The following is a 16,902-nucleotide window of genomic DNA, read 5'->3' as shown; positions in this document are numbered from 1 at the left end:
GGGAGGCCTCAGTTTCCCACCACAGGGACTCCTCCACAGAGCTGCTTGAGTGTCCTTACAACATGGCAGCTGGCTGCTCCCAAGTAAGTGATTCAAAGAGAGCAAGGCAGGAACCATGTCTTTTATGGCCTAACTTTGGACATCATTTCTGCAGTCCTACTGGTTGCCAGATGTGTCCTATTCAGTGAAGAGGGGACTCTCCAGGATGTGACTACTGGGGCTCACTAGGCGGCATCTCAGAGCTGCCACCATGCTTCTGTGTGGTTGGCTCATCTGGAACACTTAGTCTTCACTCACTGGGTTTGATTCAAGAACAAAGAATTAGAAATTCTTCACCTTTTGAATGTAAGGAAGTAGGCTGACCCCTCAAAGTGTGCCAGACAAACCATTTTAAGCACAGTTGGGTGAGATGAAAGGAGGAAGGCTGCATTTGCTGCTTACCTGGAATGTTTGGCACCTACTCATGCTTTCTATCCACAGAATCTCACTGATAGAGTTTGTCAGCCTTGCATCCCATCTGCTCCATGTGGGCCCTGTGGAGATACTGGTCAACTTATCCCTTGGCTTTGGGGGCGTGTAACCCATGTCTGGCCAACTGTGGTGCCCCATTTCCCTGCCTACAGTTGTTGGTCCAAGAGGAGGCTCTCTCTTACTCTGAAATCATGAGCTGAGGGTTTACTATGTATGCCTGAAGCTATCAGACAATGAAGAAAGAAGACAGAGAAAGAGAGAGATTGGAGTACCTGGGTCCAGCTATAACTGAAGCTAGCAAGATACCCATCTTTGTTCTCTGAAATTATGTAAGAAAGTAAACTCCCTATTTGGAATTTTGCTTGTTTACTTTTGCTTAAGTTAACTTGAGCTGGAATTTCATCATCACAATTAAAAACATCCTAACAACTTATCCCTTGAAAATCATGTGCTTTGTAGCAGTAACAAACAAATGAAGAGCAGATTTCACTTGATTAAAGCCTGACCAGACCAATGATCCATACCCTGCTGTCTGCAGCCTACAGAAACCGCCCTTCCTCCACCACCAAAGGAAAAAAGCTAACAAAAATTAGAAGAAACAAACAGACCTGAAGCAAGCCACAGCTGTCTCCTGGTTGGTGCCAAATGCGCCAGCACTGAGCTGACCCTGCCCGGATGGTTTTCTTGTCACACTGGTTGTCCTCAAGCTCTGTGAGCGTAAAGACTGTGTTTTCACAGCCAGCTTCATATGGGAGTTTACAAGCAGATATTCAAAAGTGACTCCTTAAATGGACTAAAACGCATAACGCTTGTTTTTAAACTAATAGCCAACGTTTAATGAGTCCTAACTATGTACCAGGCCTGGGGCTGAGTGCTTTACCTGCGACAGCTCACTCAATCACCATGAACGGAAGGTGGTTTCTATTATTATCCTCATTTTACAGATGAGAAGACCGAGGCCCCAGGAGTCAGTGACTTTCCTAACGTCACAGGCTCCTGGAGCTCATGTGCATGCTAACACATTTCACTTGTTTATTTCACCCTGAAATATTGACATTGCTGACACGCTATAGGACTTCAATTCCTTTATGATGGAAAAATGGAAATAGATGTCACCCACTACCATCACTAAACACACACACACACCTTTCTCACCGTCCTGGCCAAAGGCCTGACACCAAAACACGGTGTTCTCTCTGTGTTATTAGCCATTACCACCCATAAGGAGCCCAAGCGATGTTTTTTCCAAGAAGGCCCAGGGTACAGGGGGTGGCATTCATGGAGAGCTCAAGTGCCCGGCGTGGCATTTCACAGGCCACTTGTGCATGTCTAATTGTGTTTTCTGTGTCAGAAGGGCGGGCTGTGTTTGTCAGAGGCTCATTAGGACCCTGGCCAAGGGGTTGTTTGTGATTTCAGGGCTGGGTGAGGAAAGTGCAGGGTGAGGGTTTCTGTTCTGAACGGACCTCCTGCTGAGCGCTGAGTCAAGGTTGCCAGCCAGCACCAGCCTCCCCTTCCCCCCTTTTTGGTTTGTTTTCCCCAAGCCTCTGTTTGTTTTACTCCTGCAAACAAAAGTCAAAGAGAATATATGGCTCCCAGTGGGTGAAGGAAGCAGATTTTTCTAGTCCTTCCAAAAGCACAGCAAGCCCACCTAGTCCCTTTGCACAGGGAGATTGAGCTGAGTCAGAGCAAAGAATCCCTTCACCTCACATCACTGGGCCGGCGATGCTGGCCAAAAAGCCAGGAGATCCTTGTGCATTCCTGTCACAGCTTACCACAAGGCCACCAGCGTCCCACTTGGGTCTATGGGTGGTATTGTAAGAAGTCCTGGTGCTTTGCTTGCAGTGAGGCCATCCAGCCAGTAGGTGGACTGCAGCAGTTTGCACAAGACCAAAATAGCAAGGCCCTTGAGCCCTATCTTAAGCCCCAGTAAATGTCAGCAAGATTGATCTTTTCCAGTCATGCTTTGTATCATGTTGAACAATCTACATAGAGCAGCACCAAAACAAGGTGACATTGAGAGATTACCCGGCTAAAATTAATTACAATTAATGTATGCTTTCAATTGTGGTGAAATATGTATAACACAATATTTACCATTTTAATCCCTTTTATGTGTACAGTTCAGTGCCATTAAGTGCATTAACATTGTTGTGGGACCATCACCACCATGCATCTCCAGAACATTTTTCGTCTTCCCAAATGGAAACTCTGTACCCATTAAATGGTAACTCCCTATCCCGTCCTCCCCCAACCCCTGACAGTTACTGTTTTACTCTCTGTCTCTATCAATCTGACTACTTTAGGTACCTCATATAAGTGGAATGACACATTTACCATTTGTTCTTTTGTGACTGGCTTATTTCACTTAGCACAAAGTCCTTAAAGTTCAGCCATATTGTAGCATGTGTCAAAATTTTCTTCCTTTTTCTTTTTTCTTCCTTTAAAAATTTCTTCCTTTATAAAGTTGAATGATATTCCATTGTATGTGTAAACACTAAGTATCCGAGACAAGTCTCAATCAGTTTAGAAGTCCATTTTGCCAGGGTTAAGGACATGCCCGTGATACAGCCTCAGGAGGCTTCCAGGTCATAGGTGGATTCAAAGATTTTCAGACTGGCAGTTGGTTGAAAGAGTTTATCTAAAGATCTGGAATCCATAAAAGGGAGTGCATGGGTTAAAATTAGGATTGTGGGTTGTGGAGACCAAGGATTTTATTATGCAGATGAAGTCTCCACGTAGCAGGCTTCAGAAAGCATAGATTCTCTTAAGGTCTCTGTTTTAATGTTAATATTGGTCAGTTATGTGTGAATTTCACAGTGGGGAGGGTATAAGGAGGCATGCCTGACCCCTTATTCCCATCATGGCTGGACCGCCAAACAAAAATTTTGTTTTTGTTGTTTTTTGAGACAGAGTCTCACTCTGTCGCCCAGGCTGGAGTGCAGTGGCGCAATCTCGGCTCACTGCAACCTCTGCCTCCCAGGTTCAAGCGATTCTCCTGCCTCAGCCTCTCAAGTAGCTGGGATTACAGGTGTCTGCCACCATGCCCAGCTAATGTTTGTATTTTTTAGTAGAGACGGGGTTTTAATGTGTTGGCCAGGCTGGTCTCGAACTCCTGACCTCAGGTGATCTACCCGCCTTGAATTCCCGAAGTGCTTGGATTACAGGTGTGAGCCTCAGATTAACTTTGGAATGCCCTTGGCCAAGAGGAGGTCCATTCAGTTGGTTGGGGGCTTAGAATTTTATTCCTGGTTTATGTATGGGTATACTGCATCTTGTTTACATATTTATCTGTTAATGAACATTTGGCTTGTCCCATCTTTTTGCTATTTTGAATAATACAGCTATGAATATTGGTGTACAAATGTCTGTTCAAGTCCCTGCTTTCAATTCTTTTGGGCATATACCCAGAAGTGGAATTGTTGGGTCATGTTGTGATTCTATGTTTACTTTTTTAAGGAACTGCCATACTATACCTGACTAACAATTTTGATTGATACATAATCATATTATGGGGTCCATATGATATTTGGATACATGCATACAATGGGTAATGATTGTGTCAGGGTAACTGGGATTTCCATCACCTTAAACACGTATCATTCCTTTGTGTTGAGGACATTCCAAATTTTCTGTTCTAGGTATTTTTGAAATATACAATGCATTATTGATGACTATAGTCACCTACTGTGCTGTCAAACACTAGAGCTTATTCCTTCTATCTAACTGTATGCTTGTATCCATGAACCAACCTCTCCATCCCTTCTCCCTCCTACCCTTCCCAGCCTCTGGTAGCCAGCACTCCATTCACTTCCTCTGTGAGATCCACCTTCCGGGCCCCCATATAGGAGTGAGAACATGCAGTGTTTGTCTTTCTGGGCATTTCACTTGGCTGAATTTAATGGCAATTCAACACATATGTATTACGCATCAACCGCGTTGCCCAATGAGACCCGGAGCCCCCAAAGAGTCCACAATATAGACAGAGAAACCCTAGATGTGTGGGACTCTGAAGGCATGGGAAAGCTAGCCCTCCTGCCACCTGTAGCTGGAACAACAGCAGGGCCCTGTGAGCCCTGGGCCCTGGGCTTACCTGGGAGTCTCCCACAAGGGTGGAGCCCAGACATCAGAAGAAGACTCAAAAAGGAGTTCTTGGCCAGGCATGGTGGCTCATGTCTGTAATCCCAGCACTTTGGGAGGCCAAGGTGAGTGGATCACCTGAGGTCAGGAGTTCATGACCAGCCTGATCTTCATGGTGAAACCCCGTCTCTACTAAATAGAAAAAACTTAGCCAGGCTGAGGCAGGAGAATCACTTAAACCCAGGAGACAGAGGTTTCAGTGAGCTGAGATAGCACCACTGCACTCCAGCCTCGGCAACAAAAGCAAAACTCCATTTCCAAAAAAAAAAAAAAAGAAAGGAGTTCCTTTCTTTCCCACTGGCCTGGGCTTGGGGCCTAAGAGAGACCCTTGAGGGAGCTCACGCCAAGCCCCAGGAGGACACTGTTGCGTGCCTAATAGTACCAGAATTTCCTCCGTGGGTGGGGTCACAGGCAGCCCTGAATGACCCTGGCTTACAGAGTCCCATTGACAAGCCCCAGTCCCATCAGGTCTATAGAAACCACTCCACACACCTTAGCTTACCTGTGTGGCAGGCAGGTATCACTGGGCCACAGAGGGAAAGTGGCCAGCTGCCCTAAAGTGGGGTCCTCTACAGCCAGGTAAAGTGTTTTGCTGGACTTAGCCAAGGGCAGAGGGTGAAATGGTCCCATACACAAAGCAGTTCGTAAAATGAGTCAGACAGAAACCAGGACTCCAGTGCTCACTGTTCTTCCGGGACTCAAGGGAGACATGGTCGCACTAGCTATCCAGTGATGCTGAAGGAAAGAAGACCCCTCCCCCTGATTACTCCTTCCAGTAACTGGGCTAGGCGTGGTGGCTCACGCCTCTAATCCCAGCACTTTGGGAGGCCATGGTGGGTGGATTACCTGAGGTCAGGAGTTTGAGACCAGCCTGGTTAACCTGGTGAAATCCCGTCTCTATTAAAAATACAAAAAATGCTGGGCACGGTGGCTCACACCTGTAATCCCAGCACTTTGGGAGGCTGAGGCGGGCGGATCACGAGGTCAGGAGATCGAGATCATCCTGGCTAGCACGGTGAAACCCCGTCTCTACTAAAAATGCAAAAAATTAGCTGGGCGTGGTGGTGGGCACCTGTAGTCCCAGCTACTTGGGAGGCTGAGGCAGGAGAATGGCGTGCACCCGGGAGGCGGAGCTTGCAGTGAGCCGAGATTGCGCCACTGCACTCCAGCCTGGGTGACTGAGTGAGACTCTGTCTCAAAAAGAAAAAACAAAAACAAAACAAAAATACAAAAAACTTAGCTGGGCATGGTGGCGGGTGCCTGTAATCCCAGCTACTTGGGAGGCTGAGGTAGGAGCGTCACTTGAACCCAGGAGGCAGAAGTTGCAGTGAGCCAGGACTGCCTCATTGTACTCCAGCCTGGGCAACAAAGCAAGACTCTGTCTCAAAAAAAACAAAAAACAAAAAACAAAAAATACTCCAGTTACTGGCACCCCACAAGCAGCCCTGGCTGCGTTCCATTTCATTTTAGTGTTTGTTTGTTTGTTTGTTTATTTATTTATTTATTTGTTTGTTTGTTTTTGAGGCAGAGTCTCATTCTGTTGCCCAGGCTGGAGTGCAATGGCGCAATCTTGGCTCGCTGCAATCTCCACTCCCTCCGGGTTCAAGTGATTCTCCTGCCTCAGCCTCCCAAGTAGCTGGGATTATAGGCACCTGACACTGTGCCAGGCTAATTTTTGTATTTTTAGTAGAGACAGGGTTTCACCATGTTGGCCAGGCTGGTCTGGAACTCCTGACCAAGTGATTCACCCACCTCGGCCTCCCAAAGTGCTGGGATTACAGGCATGAACCACACACTCAGTGTGTTTATTGTATTTTATTATGCTTTGATTATCCTGAGTGTTGGCCACTTGTAATGTGGCCACCAGCTATACTCCACTCCCCAAAATGAATCACCCACTGTTGCCCACTTCCTGATTCTTAAGAATGAAGGGGAGGGGGACCACAGCCAAATGGACCCCTTCATCCCTCCATCTGTATCTTCACTTCGTTCATTGTCCCCTGGCCACCGTCATTTGCAACTGAGACACAGACATTGAGCCTGGCCGCCCCACCAGCCACCTCATTTACCACCTTGAGGGGATGCAGCGCTATTTGATGTGATAAAGGCTCCTTAAGCAGCTGGGAGTTTGGAGGTCAAGGCAGTAACTTCACCGCCAGCTCACAGCCCAACAGCACTCTTGGGAGGTGGGGCAGGCTCAGCTCCTGCAGCCGGAGGGCTGCCCATTGATCCAGCCTCTGAAAAGTGACTCACATGCCGATTGGACTCTGGTGCCTCCCAGAAGCAATAAACAGCCTGGTCTCTCTCATCTGCAGGCAGTGTGCTCATGATACAATCAGAGCTTTGCAGGCAAAATTTCCTTTTCTGCAAGTACGTCTGACAGGTGACTCATCCTCCATGATCCAGTTAACCTAAACACACACAGGCATGGAGATAAAATCCTAGGGTTCCCTAGGAGGGTATAGGAGATAAGTACAAGAAAGAGGAATGGGAGAGAGAGTGAGGGAGGGTTTGATTTTCACTGTCACAGCCACAATAAGACACTCAAAGCCTCCGGGGGTGGGAGTATAAGGTGCGCATCTTAGGGCCGTGTCACCGGCACACAGAGAACTCAGATTTCCCAGGGAGCTTCTTGAATCAGAATCCTTGTCTGCTAGAATCAGATGGTGTCTTTGAGATTGTTCATTCATCCCTAGAGTCACAAATGCTGGCTGAGCTCTTACTGTGTACAGATGCTGTGCTTGGCACTTGGGGGCATATGGACATACTTGGAAATGGATCTAAGCCCACAGTTTAGTAAAGAAAATAAAACTATAATAAAAGGTAGAAAACTATCATTGTCCAAAGAGAGGTACAGGAGCCTGAGTTTGAATGTCTGAATGTGGCAGACACCACGGTGACCTTCCCAGGCATTCTTCCCTTCCTGCTGACAGAACTCAGAATCCTGATCCTACTCGGGGAGGAAGTTGAGATCTCTAGATTTCAGAGAAGGAAGTCCCAGTCTTGGAGAGGGGAGCTTGAGATCCAGTTCTAGATGCTGGAAATGTCCCAGAGGGTTTTTGAGAAAGACATTACTGCAGCCATCCCTGCCTCCTGGCTTTGAAAGTTGTATAATAATGGCTGGAGCCGCAGAAGCCACATTGTAATTAAAAGGTAACAGTCTTAAAGACCAATAAGCAACACTATGAGGATGATGGAGGAGAAGGCAGAAAATATTTGCTTGGTCTTCAATGACTTCATGGGCAGTTGAATCAATGCCTGTGGCTGCCCATCTCCCAACTTCTTAATATATAAGGGAAATAACTCCAGACATTATGAAGCCACTGTTGGGCAGGTTTTCTGTTACTTGCAGCCAAAAAATTCCTGGCTGTTCCATTTGGATACTGCAGGGGTATGGAAAAAGGAGAAATTAATTTTCAGTTGAATGGATTAGGGAGAAATGGGTTGAGAAGCATGTAACTTAGGCCTTAACAGTGATTTGTATTTTAAAGGCTGGAGAAGGCATTCAAAGGAAAAGGTCATCAGTACGATGATGATGATGATGATAATGATGATGATGATGACGACAACGACGATAGCATCATTTATTTGGCATCTACTATGGTCCCAGTGGTGTTGTAAGACTATACACATGTGTTATCTCATATAATCCTCAAAGCAACCCAATGGGAGAGATGTTATCATGTGCATTTTCCAGAGAGAAAATAGCTTCAGAGGAGTGAAGTAATTTTCCTCTTAAGTTGAAGAGAAAAGGGTCAAGCTCCACCCTGACTCTGCAGTCTTTATTTATTACTTTCAAGACACGGTCTTGATTGTCACCCAGCCTGGAGTGCAATGGTACAATGGAGTGCAATGGTACAAAGCCTGGATCTCCTGGGCTCAGGTGATCTTCCCACCTCAGCCTTCCGAGTAGCTGGGACTACAAGTGTGTGCCACCATGCCCGGCTAATTTTTGTACCATGCCCAGCTAATTTTTGTATTTTTTGTAGAGACTGGGGTCTACTATGTTGCCCAGGTTGGCCTCAAACTCCTGGGCTCAAGCTGTCTGCCCACCTTGGCCTCCCAAAGTGCTGAAATTATAGGTGTGAGCCACTGTGCCCAGCCTGCAGTTTTGTTCTTAACATCCACCTCTTTATCGCCAATCTGAGAATGTGTCCCAGATAAAGTGGTATCTAATTCAAGACCTGAAGGGTAAATAGGAATTGAAGGAGCAAAAGTTGGTGGGGGAGGGGCAGCAGATGGGGGGAGTTAAAGAGAAAGCACCAGAAATGACGTGAGCACGTGGATGTTCCTTACAGCACTGTTGGAAAGAAGGATTGGCCGTGACCTAACTGCCCATCGACGGGAGAGGGGGTAAATGCAACACAGTGCAGCCACACGACGCAATGTTGTGCAACTGCATAAGAGGTCCGTATCAGTCCGTTCTCACACTGCTCTGACAAATACCTGACACTGGGTAATTTACAAAGAAAGCACAGTTCCACATGGCTGGGGAGGCCTCAGGAAACTTACAATAATGAAAAAAGGCACTTCTTCACAGGGCAGCAGGAGAGAGAATGAGTGCCAGCAAGGGAAATGCCAGATGCTTATAAAAACCATCAGACCTCGTGAGACTCACTATCACAAGAACAGCATGGGGGAGACTGCACTCATGATCTGATTACCTCCACCTGGTCCCACCCTTGACACACAAGGATTACAATTCAAGATGAGATTTTGGGTGGGGACACAGCCAAACCATATCAAGGTCTCACAGAGACCTCTCTTAGGAGATCCCTACATAAGAGGTTTCATCTTCTCTGCCTAAGAAGATGCTCACAGTGGACAAATCCGGAAAGCTCTCCAGAATATAGTGAGAAAGTGAGGCGCAGAGTAGCGTGTCATCAAGCTACTTTTTGTGTAAAATGGGAGGGGGAGACAGAGAATGAGGGTCTATTTCTGTTTGCTCGCATATGCGTAAAATCTCTAGAAGGAGAAACAAGAAACAAAGACACTACATGTTGGGGATGAGGAGGAAGGGAGAGTCGTTACTGTGCAGTGCTGCGTTCTGAGCCATGTGAATGCTTGCCTTTTGGAAAGATAACAATAAATAAAGGTTAAAGAGAGAAAGCACAAGGCAGTGGGGGGAGCTGACCAGAAGCTCTCAGCAATTCTAGAGAGTAGGAAGTAGAGGTGCATGGAGGGAGCTGGCACAGCTGCAGGGAGAAAGTGACACACCCACATTACAGGCGTGGCCTTTATACAGAGTGCTGGGGAACCAGGATGCTCTTTTATTTATTTATTTGTTTTACTTCTTATTGAGGAAAATTTCAAACATGCACAGAAGTAAAAATAATAGGATAATGAACCTCCACATGCCCATCATTGAGCTTCAGCAATTATCTGCAAATGGTCAATATTATTTCATTTATTCCACTTGCCCTCCCCCTACAAAAACCTGAATTTTTTAAAGCAAATTCCAGACACCAAATAATTTCATCTATGAATTTTTGTGTATGTACCTCTGCAAGAGCTCTTTTTCAGATATAAGCTCAAAACCATAACCGCATCTGAAAAAATTCCAGTAATTTATTAATATTGTGAGGTATCCAGTCAGTATTTGCATTTCCATGATTGCCTCCTAAGTGAGTGTTTCCTGGTTGGTTTGTTCATTTCAGGCCAGTTCAGGACCCAAACAGGCCCACGCCTTACAGTTGGTAGACACGGCCCTGAAGCCTCTTTGGGTCTGCAGTTTCCTCGCCCTCTTTGTTCTTTCCTCCAGGAAGAAGTCAGGTAATTTGGTTTCAGTCCCCTGCATTTCGTGTGTTCTCTTGTCCTACACGCTCTCCATAAACTGAGAGATCCAGAGGCATGGCCCCAGGTTCCCAGTTTTGTCTTTCTTCTTTTGCAAGACAACTTCATGGATGGCTCTGAGCATCTGGCACCAGGCAGCCACTCCTGGTTCCACCCTGAGTGCATGATGTCTGGCGCCTCTCTTCATGGTACTGAGATCCATCTGTGGTTTCCCATGTGGCTGGCCTCACGGTTTTGGCAAAAGAGAGTGTGAGCAGATTTGGATTTGAGAAGGTCCCTTGTTGCTATCACTTGGAGAACTCAGATTCCACCTCATTCTCAGGACTTGGGGGCAGAGGCCACCCTTCTAGGCCTGGCCTGAGGAAGTGGCTGCAGGGATCACTTTTTTTTTCCCTGTTGTTTTGATTAATGACTACTTTTCCTTGTTCTTTTGAGATTTGACTGAGAACTTCCAATCATATCTATGTGATGTAGCTAAGCAGAGACCAAAGAAGGGAAACACAGTCCATCAGCCTCATTTATATTTAGTCATTTTTAAATAACGAAGGCTATCTCTTATAGCTGGAAGGAGGAGTCCAGGAGCTTTGCACTGTGACTCCCTGCAGAGCAAGCATCTTCCTTTGTGTTCAGCCTGTAATTGGCTCTTTTCTTTCCAAAATCCACTACTGTTATGAGATACTTGGGATGCCACTTTTCTGGCCGGAAACATCTGTGGCTGGTGGCATCTTTCGCCCGAGTTTTGCTCAAACCCACTGGGCTCACTCTGCTCACTCTCTGCAGTCAAAAATCACTGGTTGGTTCATCCCCACAATTGTCAAAGGTGACAAATAACTCAAAAGAAAAGCTTTCATGATTCTGAAAAACAAAACAAAGGATCAGCAGTGTTCCAAGCAAAAAGTCAAAAAAAGATTACTTCAGTCTTCCATAAGTTCAGTCCACCCAGTCAACTCCTGTGCACCATCTTCAAAGTTATCAGAAATCTGCACTCAAGGACCATAATCCATCTTTTGAAGAGGATCAAAACAAGACAGTCTGTGAATATCAAAGTGTCCTAGGGTAGTCACAATCAAAAACATGATTAACAAAGAAATTTGATCACCTCTGTGGTATACAATAACCTAACACAATAACCCTAATTATGATTGAAAGCACATACTCAGACATCAGGATTTTAGAAATCCCATACCATTTTGAAACACATATTAACATTATTCACTAAAATATAACCTGAAGAAGATCAAAGACCACTTTATTTTGACAATTTCATGTGACTAAATATGTCAAATAATACTGTTTACCTTTCCTTTGGATGCTCCAGGGGTCAGAAAAGACAATTTTGAAGCTAAAATTTGATTTTGGGGAGCCTATCAAACGTGTTAAAGGTTTACAACACTTGACATTATGAAATAGAATTCCAGATTACCATAAGTCACTTATTTAGCCAAAATGATGGCTCAAAAAAGAAGGCAAAAACCTTTACACATTAAGAGAGAAGACGGCCGGGCGCGGTGGCTCAAGCCTGTAATCCCAGCACTTTGGCAGGCCCAGACGGGCGGATCACGAGGTCAGGAGATCGAGACCATCCTGGCTAACACGGTGAAACTCCGTCTCTACTAAAAAAAAATACAAAAAAACTAGCCGGGCGATGTGGCGGGTGCCTGTAGTCCCAGTTACTCGGGAGGCTGAGGCAGGAGAATGGCGTAAACCCGGGAGGCGGAGCTTGCAGTGAGCCGAGATCGCGCCACTGAACTCCAGCCTGGGCGACAGGGCGAGACTCCGTCAAAAAAAAAAAGAGAGAAGACTTAGCTTTCCAAACCATCTATCTCTTGCCTTTCCCTTCTTTTTTCGGTAGTTTATTTGCAAGGCAAACAATTATCTTTCATCATCATTTAACATTACCTGAAAATCTTAATCAGTATGACCATGAGCTGAGGCTCCTAATCCTTTTATAATCCTTTACAAGTCTGTTAAAGAGGAGGTCAGTGCCCTGAGAAACTTGTGCTTTTATTCCAATGTTCAATTTACAGAAAAACCAAATAATGCCCTTTTGAATTTAGTCAATATGTTCACACACAGAATTTCCTTTTCAAGATTAGTCTTTAAAAACCTCCTTTAACTTGTTTAAACCTTTAGCTTTATCTTGTCTAATTGAAAACAATCCTTTAACCCTCTAGACTAGGCAAAAATTTACATTCCCGTGCCACCTCATGTTCTTTTACTAAAGACACATTTTACTTTCCTTACACTCTTTGCATGTAAATCTTCTTTTAAGCAGTCTCAAATTACATGTTATAATGGTAACTCTTGGCAATTTTTAATTTTGGTGTAAAACTTTGTAAGTTATTTTAATTATTTCCTAGGTGCAGATAAGGTCTGACTCTTTCCAGCATGGAGGTGGTTAACTCTGTACGTCCCTAGGCCCTACCAAACTGGAAAGCAGCAAAGTTAAACAATTTTCAAAAATGAAAGAAGCAGTTTATAACCTTTAAAGCATTTAGCAAACCTAGTATCTGACCTGCATAATTTGGACCATACGGCTACATTTTGAAGATATTTTATTTTTCAAAGATCAAAGTCACTTGAACTAAAAGACATTACAGCTTTATCTTTCTTTCAAAATTTTTGATCTAGGCACTTATTTTTCTTTAAGCCAATCAATTAGAGCTCTTTTTTTTTTTTAATGTGTCACACCTGACAAGAAAAATGCAGAGGCTCTAATAGCCACCTTGCAGGCTCACAAACCTCAGAGTCCCCAAGATGCATGACAGTGAGGGGCGTCTCAGGTCCTTTCCTCCACCACGTCAAGAGTCATGGTAAAAATCACCATATTCTCTGCTCCTCCATGAGTTCAAAAGCTAGAAGTATTGAAGTATTGTCCATTTGGTGTGGCCAAGGTCAGGTAATAAGAGATTTAAAAGGACTTCTTAAAGAGGAGGGCTATGGTTAAAAGTTAACTTTTGGGAGTCACTTTCATCTTTGAAAAATAAAATAGCTTCAAAATGTAGACATATCATCCAAATTATGCAGATTAGATATTAGGTTTTATATAACTACACAAACAGACAGAAGAAGATCCAGTAGTTGTAAAATTTTTCATTTGCCAGTCTCCTAGGTGGATTACTGGCCTTGGGGTGGAGTCCTTCAAGAACCAGGGTAGGAAAACATGTGGTTTCTAAACCCTAATAAATAGGGCTAGCTGGAAGACAAAAACAGATTTTGAGAGGGATGCATCTGCCTCTAATCCCTGGAGCTCTGTGAGGAAAACAGAGGTTTTTCCCAAAACAGGCTCCGTGGCACCTTGTCCATTTTCCCAAGGAGTCCCAGCCATCAGAAGTTCTCGTGGGGCCTCTCATGTGTGCATTAAGAGTGGCAAGACAAAAATGAAAAATCGTTCAGTCAACTGACAAGAATAAAACCTTTTTCCAGAAAAACCAGATCCATGAAGAGAAAAGACAGTAAGGCCTTTTAAATACACCTATAGCATGGACATCCATCTTTAATTAACCTGACCTATAGCTTGGAGCTTGGATACCCATCTTTAAATAAGTTGACTTTTTTTTTTTTGAGATAGAGTCTTGCTCTGTCACCCAGGCTGGAATACAGTTGTGCAATCTTGGCTCACTGCAACCTCCGCCTCCTTTGTTCAAGTGATTCTCCTGCCTCAGCCTCCTGATTATCTGGGATTACAGGTGTGCACCACCACACCTGGCTATTTTTTTTTTTTTTTGAGACGGAGTCTCGTTCAGCCGCCCAGGCTGGAGTGCAGTGGTATGATCTCAGCTCACCACACGCTCCGCCTCCTGGGTTCACGCCATTCTCCTGCCTAAGCCTCCCAAGTAGCTGGGACTACAGGTGCCCACCACCACACTCGGCTAATTTTTTGTATTTTTAGTAGAAATGGGGTTTCACCGTGTTAGCCAGGATGGTCTGTATCTCCTGACCTCATGATCTGTCCTCCTCGGCCTCTCAAAGTGCTGCGATTACAGGCGTGAGCCACCGTGCCTGGCCTAAGTTTTGTAATTTTAGTAGAGACAGGGTTTCAGTATGTTGGCCAGAATGGTCTCAATCTCTTGACCTCGTGATCCGCCCACCTCAGCCTCCCAAAAGTTGACTTTTAACCCTAGTCTTCCTCTTTAAGAACTCCTTTTAAATCTCTTATTACCTGACCTTGGCCACACCAAATGGACAATACTTTAATACTTCTAGCTTTTGAACTCATGGAGGAGCAGAGAATATGGTGATTTTTACCATGGCTCTTGACATGGTGGAGGAAAGACCTGAGACGCCCCTCACTGTCATGCATCTTGGGGACTCTCAGGTTTGTGAGCCTGCAAGGTGGCTATTAGAGCCTCTGCCTTTTTCTTGTATTTCCTTTCTCTTTTTTGGACTTTCTCCTGGTCCCTATTGTAAAAGACTGAGGTGGCCACTTTTAGGAGGTTATGTAAAGTACCATCTCATCCTATAACCTGTTTCTGTAGCGTCCTCCTGATATCAGGGGCCTCCTGTGTGATAAACTTATCCTTTAGGATTAGCTGTCCCTTGACTGAATCAGGAGCTAGAGAGATGTGTTTTACCAAGGCCCGTCTTAGCCTTTTCAGGAAGGCAGTGGGATTCTCATCTAATACCTGGTCTATCATGGTGATCTTGGAGGAATTGAGAGGCTTTGTCCTGGTTTTTCATAAGCCCTCCAGTATGCACACCTGAACGTGTTTCCTCCTCCATTCTCCCATTTCATCATTAGGGCCCCATTTAGGGTCCTCCAGTCGTGCTGCTATTTTTCCAATCATATAAGTCTCATTCTCTTGCCTGACCCTATATAAGATACAAAGTTCATCCCCCAAATTCTCTACCACTTGCAGGGTGGCCTGCTTTTCAGTGGTGGTCAGGGATTGATTCAAAAGTAACATGACATCCTTCCAGGACAGTTCAAATATTTTGATTAAGTTCTGGAAAGCCTCTATATCCCTGTCAGGGCTGCCTGAAAACCTGCCAAGATCTCCCTTAATTTGCCTTAAGTCTTGTAGAGAAAAGGGGACCTGTACCTTAATGGGGCCATATTCACCAGGCATCTGTTGTAGGGGCAGTTGAGACTGGGACCTGCCTAAAACGAGGATTCCTAGGCTGGGGCAAGCTTGAGAGAGAACCTGGATAAGGAGGAGCAGAGGGGGTTGATTCTCCTGCTGAAGGTACTTCTGGGGTTTGCTTCCCTGGAATTGCCCCTTGTAGCTTCTCCTGAGATGGCCGGTAGGAGGGCTGAATCAATCCTACAACATCAGAAAAGTCTGGGTTACCCCCCTGCAAGGCAAAGAAGGCCTGCACATATGGGACCATGGACCACTTTCTCCTGCATTTACAGAAAGGCTTCCTTCCTGAGGTCATGCTTCTTTTCTGTGCCTCAAGGTGCTTGGCACTAAGTTGTCACCCAAGGAAACAACAAGAACATTTTTACCACAAATTTATGTACAGATACGAAGGCACACTTGGCTTCTGTGCTACTCTTAACCTTCTATTTTAGACTTTTGATGACTAAGCCAAATGCTTATTCAATCCAGTAATATCTCTAGTTTGCAACAACATCCTTAGCATTTTTTTTTTTTTTTTTTTTGAGACTGAGTCCTGCTCTGTCACTCGGGCTGGAATGCAGTGCTGCAATCTCAGCTCACTGCAACCTTTGCCTCTCGGGTTCAAGTGATTCTCTTGCCTCAGCCTTCTGAGTAGCTGGGATTACAGGCACCACCATGCCAGGCTAATTTTTTTGTATTTGTAGTAGAGACGGGGTTTTGCCATGTTGGCCAGGCTGGTCTTGAACTCCTGACCTCAGGTGATCCACCCACCTCAGCCTCCCAAAGTGCTGGCACAGGTGTGAGCCACTGCACCTGGCAACATCTTTAACATTTAACATTGTACATAAAGAAGAAATAGGAACCTTGACATCCTGAAAGAAAGAACGATAGGAAAGACTGGAGGTCCTAGTGCTGGCACTGTAACAGGTGGTCAGGGACTGGAGTTAATCCAGGGGCCTTTGAATTAGGCCAAGGGGTAGCCTTGGTCAGATACCCTCAGTTGCCTCAGGACCTCCTTCTGTTCCCACACAACGGCTAGACCTCTGTGAAAGAAAACTGGGTTGGAACAAAGCCAACATTCCCAACATCCGAGAATAATGGAGGACTGACGGTGTACTCTCCAGCAAGCCTGTCCTCTGTGTCCTAAGTCTGGCAGCCACACTAGTTGCTTTTAACTGGCTGATAGAGGCCTGGTATTTTTCTTTCATTTTGACTATTGTGGAGTTTAGAGACTTTGAAAAAAGGACAGAAAGATTATATCTGCTTTTACTCACCTTTCTGCAGATCCTGGACAAGCCCTCCAAAATGTTATGGGATCCCTGAGGTGTTGCTTTTCTGGTCAGAAACCTCTGTGGCCAGTGGCACCTTTTGCCTGAGTTTTGCTTGGATCCTCTGGGCTCATTCTGCCCACTTGGCCTGGCAGGCAGTGCCAGCTCAC

This window comes from Piliocolobus tephrosceles, chromosome 16 (genome assembly GCF_002776525.5).
Source record: "Piliocolobus tephrosceles isolate RC106 chromosome 16, ASM277652v3, whole genome shotgun sequence".
NCBI lineage: Eukaryota > Metazoa > Chordata > Mammalia > Primates > Cercopithecidae > Piliocolobus > Piliocolobus tephrosceles.
This window is presented reverse-complemented; position numbering follows the sequence as displayed.